The sequence below is a fragment of the Heloderma suspectum genome, chromosome 3, assembly GCF_057233095.1.
Source record: "Heloderma suspectum isolate Gila_16-S chromosome 3, 16-S_ref, whole genome shotgun sequence".
NCBI classification, from domain to species: domain Eukaryota; kingdom Metazoa; phylum Chordata; class Lepidosauria; order Squamata; family Helodermatidae; genus Heloderma; species Heloderma suspectum.
This window is the reverse complement of record NC_139460.1, coordinates 129,859,108-129,873,225: the sequence shown is the minus strand read 5'-3', so window position 1 is coordinate 129,873,225 and position 14,118 is coordinate 129,859,108. Positions and strand designations below refer to the sequence as shown.

At 43.4% G+C, this 14,118-nt stretch overlaps 1 protein-coding gene across 2 annotated transcripts in view; it reads left to right on the top strand.

Annotated features, from left to right (window-relative positions):
• The first annotated feature begins 4,072 nt into the window (after positions 1 to 4,072).
• The window catches only part of EDAR (ectodysplasin A receptor), a 111,467-nt gene continuing 101,421 nt past the window's right edge, over positions 4,073 to 14,118 (top strand). The window contains exon 1 of one of the 2 annotated variants that reach the window (XM_084841796.1): positions 4,073 to 4,373. The gene's annotated coding sequence lies outside the window, so the exon portion shown is untranslated. The remainder of the gene's footprint in view (positions 4,374 to 14,118) is intronic. The other variant, XM_084841795.1, reaches the window with a different exon arrangement.

Sequence of the window (14,118 nt, the reverse complement as noted above, 5' to 3'; positions counted from 1 at the left end):
GTGGTTCCGGTCCTTCCTCTCCGGCAGGTACCAGAGGGTAGCACTGGGAGAGGAGGTTTCGGACCCGTGGCCACTTACTTGTGGGGTGCCACAGGGTTCCATCCTCTCCCCGATGCTATTTAACATCTATGTGAAGCCGCTGGGGGCTATCATCAGGAGGTTTGGGGTGCAGTGTCATCAATATGCGGATGACACGCAGCTCTACCTCTCGTTTAAATCTTCACCAAGGTTGGCCGTAGAATCCCTGTCCAAATGTCTGGAGACGGTGAGTGGCTGGATGGGGAGGAATAGGCTGAAGCTGAACCCTGACAAGACCGAGGTACTTTTGGTGGGAGACAAGAGGAGGCTGGGGGATGTTGACCTGGTGTTGAATGGGGTATGGCTACCCTTGAAAGACCAGGTCCGCAGCCTGGGGGTCATTTTGGACTCCCAGCTGTCCATGGAGGCTCAGGTGTCAGCTGTGAGCCGGACAGCGCTGTATCAACTCCATCTGATACGTCGGCTGCGCCCCTTCCTTCCCGACCATCTGCTCCCATCGGTAGTACATGCCCTGGTCTCCTCTCGTTTAGACTACTGTAATGTGCTCTACGTGGGGTTACCCTTGAAGACGGTTCAGAAACTGCACTGAATGCAGAGTTCCAGAGAATAGCAAGGAGAGACAAGAAGGCCTTCTTAAATGAACAATGCAAAGAAATCGAGGAAAACAACAGAATGGGAAAGACTAGAGATCTCTTCAAGAAAATCGGAGATCTCAAGGGAATGTTTTGTGCAAAGACGGGCATGATAAAGGACAAAGAAGGCCGGGACCTAACAGAAGCAGATGAGATTAAGAAGAGGTGGCAAGAATACACAGAAGAACTATACAGAAAAGATCTTAATGTCCCTGATAGCCATGATAGTGCGGTCACTGAACTTGAGCCAGACATCCTCGAGAGTGAGCTCAAGTGGGCCTTAGGAAGCATTAGTAACAACAAAGCTAGCGGAGATGACAGTATTCCAGCTGAGCTATTTAAAATCCTAAAAGATGATGCTGTTAAAGTGTTGCATTCAATATGCCAACAAATTTGGAACACTCAACAATGGCCACAAGACTGGAAAAGGTCAGTTTACATTCCAATTCCAAAGAAGGGCAACGCCAAAGAGTGTTCAAACTACCGCACAATTGTGCTCATTTCACATGCCAGCAAGGTGATGCTCAAAATCCTACAAGCTAGGCTTCAGCAGTATGCGAACCGAGAACTACCGGAAGTACAAGCTGGGTTTTGAAGAGGCAGAGGAACTAGAGATCAAATCGCCAATGTTCGCTGGATCATGGAGAAAGCAAGAGAATTCCAGAAAAACGTCTATTCCTGCTTCATTGACTACGCTAACGCCTTGGATTGTGTGGATCACAACAAACTGTGGCAAATTCTTAAAGTGATGGGAGTACCAGACCACCTTACCTGTCTCCTGAGAAACCTGTACCAGGGTCAAGAAGCAACAGTAAGAACCAGACATGGAACAACCGAGTGGTTCAAAATTGGGAAAGGAGTACGACAAGGCTGCATATTGTCACCCTGCTTATTTACTTATATGCAGAGTACATCTTGAGAAACGCTGGGTTGGATGAATCACAGGTCAGAATTAAGATTGCTGGGAGAATTATCAACAACCTCCAATATGCAGATGATACCACCCTAATGGCAGAAAGCGAAGAGGATCTCAAGAGCCTCTTGTTGAGGGTGAAAGGGGAGAGTGCAAAAGCTGTTTTGAAACTCAACATTAAAAAAACGAAGATCATGGCATCTGGCCCCATCACTTCCTGGCATATAGAAGGGGAAGAAATGGAAGCAGTGACAGATTTTATTTTCTTGGGCTCCAAGATCACCGCAGATGGTGACTGTAGCCATGAAATTAAAAGACGCTTGCTCCTTGGGAGGAAAGCTCTGGCAAATGTAGACAGCATAGTAAGAAGCAGAGACATCACCTTGCCGACAAAGGTCCGTCTAATCAAAGCTATGGTTTTCCCAGTAGTAATGTATGGCTGTGAGAGCTGGACTATAAGGAAGGCTGAGTGCCGAATAATTGATGCTTTCAACTGTGGTGCTGGAGAAGACTCTTACGAGTCCCCTGGACTGCAAGGAGGTCAAATCAGTCAATCCTAGAGGAAATCAACCCTGAGTGCTCATTGGAAGGACAGATCCTGAAGCTGAAGCTCCAATATTTTGGCCACCTAATGCGAAGAGAAAACTCTCTGGAAAAGACCCTGATGCTGGGAACGACTGAAGGCAAAAGGAGAAAGGGACGACAGAGGATGAGATGGCTAGATAGCATCACTGATGCAATGAATATGAACTTGAGCACACTCCGGGAGAGAGCGCAGGACAGGAAGGCCTGGCGTGCTATGGTCCATGGGGTCACGAAGAGTCGGACACGACTGAACGACTGAACAACAACAACAACAGAACGCGGCGGCTCGTCTGATTAAAGGCAGCCACCGGTGAGATCACATCACTCCAATGCTGAAGGAGTTGCACTGGTTACCAGTTGTTTTCCGGGCCAAATTCAAGGTGTTGGTTTTGACCTTTAAAACCCTATATGGTTCCGGCCCAGCCTATCTTAAGGAGCGCCTCCAGCAGCACCAGACAGGCCGCTTAACAAGATCAGCCTCGGATGGCCTTCACTCTGTCCCATCAGCCAGGACAGCTAGACTGGTGGGGACGAGGGAGAGGGCCTTTTCTGTGGTGGCCCCCACTCTGTGGAACTCCCTCCCTAGGGAACTCCGTCATGCCCCCTCTTTAATGAGCTTCCGTCGTGCATTAAAAACGTTCTTGTTCAGGCAGGCATTTGGGGTGGGTTAGGGTATTTTAGAAAATGTTTTTATTGTAGAATTTTATTGTTTTAAACTGTTTTTATTGTATGTTGTACATCGCCCAGAGTGGCTGGGTGACCAGCCAGATGGGCGATTAATAAATTTAACATTAAATAAATAAATAAATAAATAAATGGAGTGCTCCTAGCAGAACCAGTCAAAAGGCATTGTGCAGCTATTCCCTCTTTTCTTCCTTAAGGTAAGATGAAAGATGGAGGAAACAGTGGAGAAGCACAGGAGGAGTACAAATTGAAGACAACATCACTTAGACCCCCACTCCCACCCCCATTCTGTGAATAAGGCACAATTGCACGATAAAAGCCTTGTCTGGAAGCACCCCTACACTTTTCATTTAGTGCTGAAACAGCTTGGGGGAAAGCAGAAGCCTGGTTACAGAGGAAAAAACCCACCCTCTTTATTCCGTTTCTGTGCTTCTCAATTGCACCGCCTTCCCCTAGCCTCATCTAAAACCAATGGTGTTGTGAAATTGACTAGGCCAATGGCAAGTAGGTCTGGCCTAGTGAATGTTACTGTTAAGGAAGATAAAATGCTTGTTGGATATATTGAAGAGAGGGAGCTGTTCAAAGAATCTAGCTCAAAACTAGCCCTGTATAACACACGAAAATAATTTTAGATATTTTATTTTATTTATTTATTTATTGCATTTATACCCCGCCTTTCTCCCTCTCGCAAGGAACTCAAGGCGGCTTACATTATCCTCCTCCTCACCGTTGTATCCTCACAACAACAACCCTGTGAGGTAGGTTGGGCTGAGAGTCTGTGACTGGCCCAAAGTCACCCAGTGAGCTTCCATGGCCAAGTGGGGACTAGAACCCGGATCTCCCGGCTCCCAGTCCGTCACTCTCACCACTACACTACACTGGCTCTCTAATTATATTAATATCTCTAATAGATATTATGTTAACTATGATTTCTTTTATAAACCATTTAACATTTCTCTAATTCTTGATTTACAATGTTTTAGAACCCCTTGTTAAACTTTGTGAAGTTTAGCTGCCATTTTTAGCATTACATATTGGGTTGTTGCTCTTAAAGCAAAAAAGTAAAAGACACTAAACTTTAGCAAAGTGTATTGGTTTCGTAGTGTGAACTGGGGGTAAATGGGGCATGTCAGTTGCTTTTCTTGTCCTGTGGTAGACCTCTAGGTGGCGCAGGTGAATTTCCACAGACGGGAAGCCCCAAATGCATTTTCTAGCTTTCAGATGTTTCAAACTGGAAGAAAAACAACTCAGGAAAAAGTTGCAGGGAAGTCCTCTAAGACTGCAAAGTAAGTGTGGGACTAGAAGAGTACAGGGTACATGTTGACCCTTGCTAGGCAGGAGTCGTTCTGGGGGGACACATGATATATTGTCCACCCACATGGCTTGCAGCATCTGACAGTGTGATACCCGCTGGCAACTGTGAAAACCGCGTCAGTTTCTTGAAACTGGATATTGACGGCATTTTACTGACATACTGATTGCTTGGCTGGATTTCAACTTGTTATTTAATTCTGTACAAGGTAAGATTATTATTATTATTATTATTATTATTATTATTTTTGAATAAGAGAATGTATATTTGGGAAAGCTAGATACTGTTCATGGCAAACATCATGATTAAATGGTAAGGGAATATTTTTGAAATATATGTCATTGTTAATATTTCAGGGACAAAGTGCCATTTTAAGGGATGTTGGTGCTAGAAAAGCACTGCATTCCACCCCTTTCCTTAGTTTTTGTTTGTATCTGGCTAAAACAACAGTGTGCATGTTCTCAGTTGAGGTGAGGATTTGATTAAAGTATGAGATTTCCTTTGCAGCAGCCACCTATTAAAGCATAAACTGTATATCAAACTAGTTTGCTTTGCTGTACAGATATCTGCAATAACGTGCAAATAAGTTTAGAGGTTAAATTGTTTGTGTGGGGAGACTGCGGTTTCATTATTTGAGCTGCACAGAACACCAATATAATGCCTATATTTTATATGCTGGTTGGAACAAAGAATATTACTGCAAGGCACTTCGGCACCCGCTGGGATGAGGTTGATTGAATGTGGGGAATTACATACCTGTAAATACAAGTTTAGGAGCATGCATGGTTTTGTTTCAAGGAGAAAGCTTCCTCAATATTGTTTGTCAAGAGCAACAGTACTATCTATATAGTACAACCCCGAGTACTATAGATAAGAGAAAAAAGACTACATTCTACTAGATCTTTGATTGCATTGTTTAGCTTACCTAATGAACAATGGACAGGGACATGGAACCATTTATGAGTACCAGGGGAATGTCATGTTTACAGTTATGCGGACTGGGGACAGCTGATGTAACCATTCCCTGTGTAACGATAAAGGATCAGTTCCTCAATAAGGGATCAGTTCCTCGGCTGGCTTAAATCTGCAATAATCCCTTGAGGTCAAAGGTGATTTGCATTGTACCGGAACGTAAGAAAAGTGCAGACTAACAACCCAGCCAAGCGTCTTTTGGCCAGCAGTGGTCACTACATTACTGCAAATGGATAGGGCAAAAAAACCAGAGCACGGTGCTGCTGGTTTCCATCTGTTTACAGGCTGAGGGGCACCCTGATCATGAGAGTTAAGCAGCCCTGATTTCATAGAACACACCTCAGCAGAGCACAGGCTGTGCATGATTATGTCCTGTAAGCATGTCCTGGCCACTCTGGCTAACAGTTATAGATGTTCCCATCCTCCATTCCTCCTCCATTATACAATTGGTTTTCATTGTATCTGGGGGCAGTGTGATTCTACACATTGCAGAACCCCAGAGACAGAAGGACCCAAAGTGCCAATCTAACTGCCTGCTCTGTGGCAAGGTAGCTCTTGTCCTCTCTTTACCTATGCAATCAACACCACAAGCAAAGAGCAGGTGCACCACGTGAAAGTCCACACAGAGTAAATAGTTGGAGATGCAAGTCAGCCAAGCAAAGTGAGTCCTGAAACATGAGCCTTCTCACTTCCAAGGCTCATTTGCCAGTCTAACCCAGGGAGAAGTTCCTTTCTGGTGCCAGTTCTGTCAGACCTTGACAATGAGGAAATCCCCTTGACCCCACCAAGTCATCCTAAAGGAAATGTTATGGGCCTCAATTCTTTATCAGCCATCATCTTGCCTTTGGTTGTGATAACTTATACTCCAGAGGAAAGTGAGGGTGGGGAGAAGAAACAATGTCACAGGTGAGGGAAAACCATTCCTGTACTCTTGTGGCCCAGACCATAATGTCAAGATTTTTTCCTCTGCGTGTTTCCATGTTAATTTAATATTGTACTTCCTGCAAAATGCAAAAGAGTAAACATCTACGCCCCTTTTCATTTCCTTTATCAGTTACTGATGCTGTATGTATCTGCTGCTGCTGCTGCTGCGCCTCCTGAAATGATCCCACTATTTTATTTATTTATTTATTTATTTATTATTAAATTTATTAATCGCCCATCTGGCTGGTCACCCAGCCACTCTGGGTGATGTACAACACACCATAAAACAATTTAAAACAATAAAATTCTACCATAAAATTTTTTTTAAAATACCCTAACCCACCCCAAATGCCTGCCTGAACAACCACGTTTTTAATGCACGACGGAAGCTCATTAAAGAGGGGGCATGGCGGAGTTCCCTAGGGAGGGAATTCCACAGAGTGGGGGCCACCACAGAGAAGGTCCTCTCCCTCGTCCTCATGAGGCTAGCTGTCCTGGCTGATGGGACAGAGAGAAGGCCATCCGAGGCTGATCTTGTTAAGCGGCCTGTCTGGTGCTGCTGGAGGCGCTCCTTAAGATAGGCTGGGCCGGAACCATATAGGGTTTTAAAGGTCAAAACCAACACCTTGAATTTGGCCCGGAAAACAACTGGTAACCAGTGCAACTGGTAGTAAATATTTTATTTACTACCATTATGCTAGATGCTGTACAAATATGTATCTCTTTCGACTCCCCTTTAGCGTTTTCTTCCTCCCTTCATTTAAGCTAGAAGATTCTAACTTTCTAGACTCCCAGTGTGTCTAGCTATGCTTATCCTTATTTCTCCAAGTGTGTCAACGGACCATTTGAAGCAATGACTCTGGCTCTATACGTTGTGCAGTGTTTATTTATATTGGGGCATTATGCACTTCTGAGTTTCTGAGGGTTTGATTCTGAGATGTATTCCATGCAATTCAAAGAATCCTGCAGCACTGTGATGCTCATGGAACAGGACTGGGCATGACAGGAGTCCTGCATAGTTTTCCCTGCAGGAGGGGCAGGACTGGCCACTGTCATGATCTGTAAATTATGGGTATGGAACAGCTGCAGAATCAGTGGAACTGTAAAAAAGCCAAACTATGCAAGTTCATGAAAAGGAAGAAGTTAATTGGCTCAGGTGGGCAAGAGGAAGACAGGTAAATGACTATGATCAAGAAGTATTTAATTTAATCTCCCTTGGCTGAGAAATTCTGAAATATTTAATTTAAAAAGCCACCAAGGAGAAAATAATTATGAAATGGTAATGTTTGTAATTATTCCCCCAAGACATTTTTTTCCCCATTTTTGAGTACACTTGCAAAATCTCTAAGCAAAGGAAATAAATTAACCCTGGCGGCAGCCTTCTTGGCTTTAAACTCCACTCCCTGATCCAAAGTCAGGCCTTGGTTGAATTGAAGCAAATCTGGACTTCACTTTCACTTCCAATGAAATCAGTGGCAATGTTGGTCTGTGTGGGAAGCCAAAAAAATATGTACATGTGCCATCAGCACACATGCCAATCTGTGCATCGTGAGTTGCGCACTGATCCATGCAGAGATGTACAAATAACACATGTCACTCAGAAGTAATCCTGAGTATGCTCAGTGGGGCTTGTCCCAAGTAAGTGTGCACAGAACTGTAGTCTTAGATTATGGGATAATTAAACAATACCCATTTCAACATAAACAGGAAAGCATGTGAAAATAAATAAACAGAGGAGCAGCATGCAGAAGACAGAGGTGGTGCTTCCTCTGTATTTTGGTTTGTTAAAAAGTACTGCTGTGTTTTGAACTATGTCCAGTTTTACAAAAAGACTTAAAAAAATTTGGAAAGCATCCAGAGAGTTATGAGAGTTATGACTATTTTAAAGGACTGAAAAACAGGCCTAGCAGCAAGCAACTTAACACGATCAAGCTGTTTATCATATCAAATAGAAGTTGAAGAGGTGAGTTGTCCACAGGCTACAAATACTTTAATGGGGAGAAAGTATTCCATAATGAAATGCTCTCTAATCTAGAAGAGGAAGATGCAATATTTAGAAAAATGGAATGTTAGAATGCATTAAAAAAAGAAATAGGAAACTGGTTCTGAACATTGAAAATGATTTAACCATTAAGAAATATTGCCATTGATGTGCGATTTTTGGCATCAGCCATCTTACGATACAAGCTATTTTTGTGAACCGCCCAGAGAGCTTCGGCTATTGGGTGGTATAGAAATAAATACATACATACATACATACATACATAAATGCTAAACATTATTTTAGAATGTGCTTTGGCCAAATGCAATATGCATTCTATTAAGTATTGCCTTTGTAAGGAAATTAAAGCTACAGTCCTCTAGCCACTTTCCTGGGGAAAAGCCCCATTTAATTCAGTGGCGCTTACTTCTGAATGGACAAGTATAGGATTGCACTATAAGTTCGTTTCCTAGTTTTTGCCAGGCCCCATAAGAAGTAATGCCATTCAAATGGACTCTAGCTCTTACAAAGCCATGAGTAGATTCAAACAACCATGACAATTACAACTATCATATTATGGTCTGGTTGGAATGCACACACAGAGTTGAAGCCTCTGCAGAAAGCCTTTGCAGTGGTAGGAGCTCTGTGTATGTGTTAGCACCACTGCAAATTAAAGTTGCCCCTTACTTAAGGTGTAAAGACTGGAAGATGCAGAAATACTGCCAATTTAGACCAAAAATGGCCAACTTTCTGAGCTTGGGTTGGGAGCTGTTTGCCAATTATTTTAACAATAGGCAATGGTTCTTTTCGGGTATTCGAAGGCAATGAACACACCAATGGGTAATGGAAAGAAGTTTATTTAGCTAAAATAGGGTAATAAAGCAAGAAAAAGCAAGACAATACATTCAAAGCATAAAGCATACATTTCTTCAATCACCAGGAACCCTACACTCCTATCAGATCAGCATATCAGATAAGTGTGGTGATGAACAGCTCCAATGACTTGGCCCGTAAAACCTGTCAACTCAGCTGATGGTGAGGTTCTACCTTGGGAGAGTCCCAGGGAATCATATACTATTCCCTTGATCTCTCCCATTCTGGAAATGGTCCCATGAATTCATCTATCCTGCAGGGGAAAAACACTAGTCCTAATAACGGGCAAGCTGCCAGCCCAGCATTCTCAGCCACTCTAATCAACCAGTAGCCAACCTTGAGATCCTGCCAGATCCTTATCTACATTCTGTTGAATAGAGCACGAACGAGTGATTCTCTGAGAACTAATGAAAGAGCACCCAACTCCATAAATAGGCCCCAATGGGAGTCTAAACATGGGCAAAGAGAACTGATGCACCACTCTCTCCTTGAAATGCAATGGTCTTCTGTGTTTCCACTACAGGAGCCCACAATCTCCCTGACTGGTTGGGGTGGCTGGCAGACCATCTGCCAGCAATGATGTTATTGCCAGTCTCCAAACAAAGGGAAGCATTTCTTAAGTGTGCATATATGTTATCAGGCTTAGAGCAGAAAGATGGATATTGCCAGCATGCAAATGGAAGTTGAGGCACTTCCGCCATCACCAGAGCTGCTCTTGCTTTCCCCTTCTGCTCTCAAGGCATCTTCCTCTTTACTCTCTGCCTTGCACGTCATATACATGTTTACAGAGTAGAGCTGCAAGGGAGAAGGCAAATGAAATCATGGGCTGGATGTGATCCATAGGCCATGCATGATTTCAACAAAGAGAAGAACATGGAAAGTGATCCACAGCCATGCATGCTCCGTTTAGTTTTCCTCCAGTTGCAAAGCTTTCGGTCTGATGAGAAGCTGCCTTATACTGAGTCAGACCATTGGGCTATCTAGCCCAGTATTTTGGACACTGAGTGGCAGGAGCTCTCCAGGGTTTCAGGCAGGATTCTGAGATCCTGGGGATTGAACTTCAGACCTTCTGCATGGAAAGCAGGTGTTTTGCCGCTGACAGCATTCAATCTAAAGTCAACATGTACAGAAGGATAAAAATAAGGGAGCCTAGAGAAGGGATTTCTTAATTATCAGTAGTGAAATGGGATCAAGGGACAGTATCCAGTGCTGCCACAGCACTAGCGCTAATGATGTTGCATTAGTGTAAACTAACACTAGCACTAAACCAGTCCATACTCCAGGAAATAAAGCCAGACTGCTCACTTGAGGGAAGGATATTAAAGGCAAAACTGAAGTACTTTGGCCACATCATGAGAAGACAGGATACCCTGGAGAAGATGCTGATGCTAGGGAAAGTGGAAGGCAAAAGGAAGAGGGGCCGACCAAGGGCAAGATGGATGGCTGATATTCTGGAGGTGACGGACTTGACCTTGGGGGAGCTGGGGGTGGCGACGGCTGACAGGAAGCTCTGGCGTGGGCTGGTCCACGAAGTCACGAAGAGTCGGAAGCAACTGAACGAATAAACAACAACACTAGCGCAATACCATTAGCATTTACTAGGCAAAGGGAAAAAGGAGTGAACTGCCACTGGATTTTGGCAGGTCAGTGACAGCACTGGATACTGACCATTGATTTGGTCTCCCCCTCCCCTTTTTGTTTAAATTGATTCCACACTGGGTGTATTTTCTAAATGTATCATTAGCCTATTATATCTGCTCCTTTAGTGTCTTTACCGAGAGGCAGGGACCTTTCTTTTTTAATTCTATTATTCTGTAAATTCTATCATGTAAAGCATAACGCATACCTATAACAACAACAAAGTAAGTTACAGTACTATGGCCCACCTTCAGTAAGAATATTACAAAGCCCAGGAATACACAGCATACTCTACGTTTAGTTCGCCTGCAATCTGCAACAGCACTTTCAGAAAATATGAGTATACACATACAGAATACAGCGTGGGAAAGTTAATATCTAGATCCATTTTAAAGATGCATACACACATCTCTGTGAACCAGGATCTGCTCACCCACGTACATTCATCGCTCACAGAGTACACACCATACTCAGAACGTTCATCTCACACCAGGCCTTGCAACGAGGCAGCCTACGCGCTTGGCTGAAGGTCATCAAGAGGCGATCCCCAGTGTGGAAGCTGTGCATGCCGTGGCTCCCCGAAGACATGCTGTGGCATCCGCGAGGCCCCTAGTTCACCTCCGCTCTGTCTTCCCAGAATTCTCTAGCAAGGAAGTGAGATCTCATGCAAAGGCGTGCTGATTGTGGGATCTCACAAGATTTCACATCAATCTCAAGATTTTGTGAGATGCCACAGATGCTGTCAGGGAATTCCACAGTGGTGGTGAGAACAGGAGAGAGGCCAGAGGGAGAGAAGGCAGAGAAAGAGAGAAGAATATTTCCAGGCAAGTCTTTTATTGTATAAATATCCCACCTTGTCCATGGAATTTTACAGGGGGTCCAGATGTTGTTGTCTTCCATTTGTAACCCTTCCAAGTTTTCTTGCCATTTCTTACCAGGAAAAAAAAAAAACTTAAGGAGGGAAAGACAGAATAGCTGCACAATGCCTTTTGATAGGTAGTACTAGGAGCCCTCCGTCCAGAAGCAGAGAGAGAGCAGCCAGAGACGGGGTGGGAAGAGAGAAAGCGTGTGTGTACACACACACACACACACACACACACACACAGAGAACCACCATGCATGCACCCACATACACACATAGAAAGCCAGGGGCACTCCCAGCATTTTGCAACTGGCCACCCCCACTCCACACACCCCTCAGCCATTCTGTGGTGGTGCCCACAATGGTCTTTCAAAATTCCAAGTGTGCCCATGGGCCCAGAAAGGTTGAGGACCCGCAATGAGTCATCAAGGCATGAGAGATCAAGTCCATTGATTAAACAGCTCACAGGTGCATGCATTCCATATCCTACTACATAACGTTCCCACATACTTAAGATTCACAGATGTATGCACCTGTTTTCTTCTTCTTTTTAACATGGAATTTTATTCTGAAATAAGGTTAAGAATACAGACAAGGGAAAGAACGGCGCATATAACAATACAACAAGGTCACTAATTAAGGGGGAAAGGAAACTCACTGTTTGCAGTCTTTAGTACATGTGAGGGCAGAAAGTAGGAGAGGCCATAGGTCTGTAGTAGAGCACCTGCTTTGCATGCAGAAGACCTTAGGTTTGATCCCTGGTAACTCCACATAGGGCAGGTAAAACTCCAGCCTGAAACCCAGGAGAGCCATGGCCAGTCAGTGTCGACAATACTGGCCTAGCTAAACTGATGGTCTGACTCAGTAAAGGAAGCTTCCTATGTATATTTCCAGATGTGTTGGACTTCAGCTCCCAGCATTCCTCGCCATGGGCCATGCTGGCAGGTGCTTCGGGGAGTTGAAGTCCAAAACATCTGGAGATCTACTTACTGCCCATCCATGCTGCCTTCATATAAGATGGGTACAGCTGTGGGACAATTAGAATAAACCTTTTTATGGAGAAGCTTCTGAGTCATAAAATAACACTTGCCATAGTGATTTTCAAAATGTACAGGTGAGAAGCAAACACAGTGTGTTTACCTCAGCCTGGGCCTCAGCTAAAGGCCTGGGGCAGACAGAAAGATGTTTAATACCTTCCTAGAGGTCTATAGCTACAGTCCCCAAAATGCTTATTCTAAAATTGACCCAAGTGCATCAGCGCCAAAGAAAACTACCAGCCATGTATGGCAGCCCACCCGGGTCAATCTTTGGCTTTTGTAGTTAGACTGTAAACTGCACAAACTGGTGATGCTGACTTGCCAGGTGTGCTTGATGTGGTTTGAAAGATAACATGCAATAGTAATAAATATTCGGCACTTGGCAGCTTATGAGATTTCACATTTGAAGACTGACAATATGAGATGCCAACAAGTTCAGTTTCTAATTCTAAGTTTAAAAATTCACATCCAAAATGCAAATTTGAGTTTTGCTTTAAAAGTTCTCATTAAAAATAATAATAGAAAATTGATGGGCGAATTTGGAAAAAGTGTCAAACTTCAAATACTTGTTTCACTTTTATTGTGGACAAAACTTGCCATGGAATGCAATGGACAGTATTCCTCAGTAATTAATAACAGGCAGATGTTGTATTATATTTATCTCTGGAGGTAGAAAAGGATGGCAGGTGGAAACAGTTTTGGGTTCAAGTGCTGGTACTAACCATTAAAGCCATCAACTATTTGGGATGAGATTATACAAGAACCACCTACATCCATATGAACCTAGCTGGGTTAGGTATCCAGCAGATACTAGGAGCAGGGACTTTTCAGTGGTGGGCCCACATCTTTGGAATTTCCCCTGCCTTGAATGTGCCCACTGTCTTGCAGTTTTCAAATGGATCCTGAAAAGTTTTTATTCCATCAAGCTTTTCACTAATTTTTTTCGTTAGCCACATTTTAATCTCTTGTTTTATTGATTGTTTTGATATTTTATTGAATTAATGTTTGAATCTGAATGTCTTCTTTAGTAAACTGTCTTGTGAGGGCTTGGCTTCTAAAAGGCAGAATAAAAATAACTTCATAAATTAATTAACTAAATTGTTTTGGCTGTTCAGATCTGCTGCTTGTGAAAACACTTTTGGTGCTATTTCTTTACTATTCATATTGTATAATTGCATATGGTTATGAAAATGCTGATACCATACAATTCCTACTATTAATTTTCATAATACATTGGGTGGGATCCAGATTTAGTCATACTTAGAGCCACTGAAATCATTGGGACTTGTTAGTCATGATGAACTTGAGTCTCATTAATTTCAATGGGTCTATTCCAAATATGACTAAAACTGGATCCATGTTGTGTTGTCTGGAACCAGCTGTGCTAACAAGCCATGGTCTGTTAATCACAAACAACCCATGAATCACGAACATCCCATGAAGAGAACCCCTGGTTTGTTGCTGGGGTGTCAACTATGGGTTGTTCTTGGTTAACAAACAATGGTTTGTTATTGCGGCTGGGTTCAGACAACACAACGACCCACAATTCAACGACAACCCACACTCATCCTATACTCAACCTTGAGTGTGAGTTATCATGTTGGGTGAACCCAGTCATCTTTCCCCATGCTGGTGCCCTCCAGATGTGTTGGACTACTATGAACAT